Consider the following 3,569-nt stretch of genomic DNA (forward strand, 5'->3'; position numbering starts at 1 on the left):
CTGGAAAGGAGGAGAGTACAAGTAAATAAATAAAGCCAGCATCTGCTGGTTGAGTAGCTGCATGTGTCAGGGAACCACTCGGTTTGCCACCAATTGCTATAGTTAAAAAGCAACACAGTTTATTCATGTTTAAGCTGGCAGTGCAGTGACAGTGAAAAACAGGCCAACTCAGAGTAGGCTTTTCCAGGTTTAACAACAGGAATGATAGTGATTTTCAGGCTTTTTTTTTTTCCACTTAAACATTGTGAAGGTCTAGAGAATAGAAGAAAAGCCAACATGACCATCCCAATGGATAGGRAAAAGATATTCTGCATTGGAGCTGTTCAGGAACACATGACCTAGATGTAGCTGTTCTGCTGACTCAGACAAGTGCAGAGATGCAGGAGAATTTAAAACAACAGAGCACAGAGTCTCATCGCTTCTGTAAGGTTTAAAATGCAGAAAAGAGAAAAGAGAAAACATGCATGAGGGATCCCTGAGGCGGGTAACGGTGTAACATGAAATAGGGCAAAGACCTAGCACACTTAGCACACAAAGCTATCTGCCAATTCATCTCCTCAAATCAGAGAGAAACTGAAGCACTAATTGCACTTTATTTCCTCTGTGGTTTGTCTGCATTGCTGTTCTTACCTAAAGTTAATTGATTGCAGTTTATTTAAATGAACACTCTTTAAAAAGCTTGCAGAGTAACACAAACATTTTAAGTGTTTATAATGACAACATATTAAAAAAAAAAAAAAAAAAAAAAGACTTTTTCAGGCTGCAGCACCACTGCAGCTCGTCTCACACATGCTCACAGAAGGGAGAGTGGAGGGATTATTGCTCTTTGAAATAGCATCCGACACAGATGCCTACTGAGGTCATTTCACAGAGCTTCTCACTGCATCAGAGGTTCCCCCCAGAAATGAAGTCTTCCCCTCCAGGGTAACCCGGGCAGGTAAAAGACATATATACACACATGGGGACTGCTCAGACACAAGCTGCACAACCAAACGCCGGGCTCAGATTGCAACCTGAACGCAGGGACTAATTCATGAGCAAAACACATATATTAAAGCACTGCAAGAAGGTGAAGCCTAAACCTCCCCCACAGCTTTTCAAACCCCCTCCTGACTGCCCTAGATGCTTACTGCTGTTTCCAACCCAATGCAGATGCCCACAAAACCAGGGGTGGCAGCTTTAACACTGGTTTCAGCTCAGCTTTCCACAGCAGTTCACCAGAACAGCAGCTTTTCTGAGCAGACAGCCTAACTTCCCACTCTCACTTCCACCCTCTCTTCAACCTAAAACTGGTCTGARAAAGGTGCATTAGGCACTTGCAACACAGAAGCTGCCGAATTGCTGGCTGATAAGCTGAGTGTTCTGTCAGTGACAGTGTTTTCTTTAATTTTTACATTGCAAAAGGGACTTGAGCTGCTTTTAAACGTCAAAGCATACATTAAAGTTTTTACAAAGACATAAAAGCTGTTTCTGCACATAAATATATGACCTTTCCTCACTTTATTTTAGAGTTCTATAAAGCAGCAGCCCCACTATTTTTAATGCTTCCAAATTAYCTTAATAATATTTAAAGATTTTATCAGACCTGGTTTTTATTGCTGCCAAAAAGGACTAGCAATCTAACCTGCAAGCAGCATCTGAGCAAGGTTCCTCAGATTTGGCTTTAGCTTATTACAGCTGCCTCATCAGGAAAGAAAGAATATCCCGAAGAGGTGATGCAGTACATGCTTTTAATTTTTCTATGTTTTAATGGAGTTGTGGGGGGAAAAAAAAAAGTCAGTTCAATCATGAAAAAGTTGTTCAGGGTCTAGTTACTGGTTTTGAACATGCACTTTAACCTTCAGATTAAATTAGTTGATGGGTCCTTATTTCCATTTACAAGTCAAGCCTAGTGTCTTGTATAAAAATTGCAGAGATGTGTGATCACTGCATCCTGCAGCAAAGCAACGTTTCCAAAAGCAGAAATGAAAAGCAAAATTTATTCAGCTGCAGGCATAGAGCAAAGACGACAACCTGAAAGGCACAATAACATTGGTGCTCCCATCTTAGGGGACACTGAAAGGCTTTTGTTTTTTCTTTTTTTAATTGCAAATTTGGACCATTTTAAAGTACACCTTACCAGGAGGGAGGAAGGAAGGTTGCATTTTTAAGATGTTAGAGAAGCAGAGGGCATTCCTGAGGTTAAAGCACAAACTGTGCGACACCGCTCATTCCTGCAGCTTGGAAACCTCATTAACAGACCTTCCTCAAACCGTTTGGCTCTCTCTCCACCTCTCCAATATTTATTGATCACCGATGGAGCTGCCACCTCCTCCAGAAATGCAGCCCGGCTTTGACTGCCTGTCACTGCAGCCACCTCGGAGCCCAAGAGGCAACTGCAGGTGCTGAAACTCCCCCAGCTCCCCAGTCCTTTCTCATCGCCATAGACTAAAAAGGTTTTTAAAATGCAGACAGTGAAGCGATTCCTAACAGCTCTGCTACATTTAACTTAAGCTCTCACAGAAGAGGAGATCCTGCCTTTAGCTGGAACCGAGAAAGTTCATTCTCTCCTCTATTTCACTTCCTACTTTGCTGAAAAATTCTCAGAAGTTATAGCAGGATGAACTGCAGCATTTTGGAGAAAATTAGCAACATCTGAAATTTCTAAGCAGAGAGTTGGCACAAACGTTTTATCTGGTAACTACTTTTTTGGGGGGTATTTATACAAGAACTAGCAATTCCCTACACATGCATAAAGCCTCCTTGTATTTCAAAGCTTTACAATACAATATACTCCCCTCAGCCATTTTACTGAACAAATTCACAACAGGTCTGGAAGGAACAGAAAATATTTGTCTCATATGGAAAAATGTGAGACCTTCCTGACAACAGTTGCAAGACTTCTTAAATTTGTCTGGGAAATGAGATACTGGACAYGAAACGAGCACAGTAGAAGCCTTTAGCATCCAAGTCTGATAGAATGGTAAGAATTTAACCATCAAAGTTCACAGCCCCCTAACCAGACAGTTCCATTTTCAGCGCTTAAAGCACTCTCAGCTGCCTTTCAGAGCAGATATCTTTTGAGAGAAAACAGAAGCTTATTTTTTGTCTCAAGAAATCCAAAAGAGGTTCATGAAAACTAGTTCTATTTAAAAACAAATCAGGTTCAGCCCTGCAGAGGACAACCCATTTCACTCTCATTTCCATCTCAGGATGGAGAAACTCATCATTTTCACAGACTTTTCACCCCGCTGATACCTCTGTCCTTAATCAGGGCCCCGAGYGGATCGAGGCCGCTATTCCAGCCTCCTCCAAGGATCTCTTTGCAGGGTTCTCCGCAGCCGTTTTCCTGCTGCTGCTCAGGCTAACACGGCACCAGCGGGGCAGCCGTTTCCAATCAGCCACCGCCGCGTCCTGGCAAGGGGTAAAGGGGAAGGAAGCATGGAAGCGCCTCGCGGGAAGCCCCCCTTGGTTTTATTTAAGGGTCCACCCCGCAGGGCGGCAAGTGTTGCGAAGATGGCAACAGAGTTTGCAAACGTTGCCATGTAGCGCAAGGCTGTGCCCAGAAACCGGCCGTTCCCGGGGGTTCG

Source organism: Nothoprocta perdicaria, unplaced genomic scaffold, assembly GCF_003342845.1.
Source record: "Nothoprocta perdicaria isolate Ctin4 unplaced genomic scaffold, notPer1 scaffold_70, whole genome shotgun sequence".
In the NCBI taxonomy this organism is placed as follows: Eukaryota; Metazoa; Chordata; class Aves; order Tinamiformes; family Tinamidae; genus Nothoprocta; species Nothoprocta perdicaria.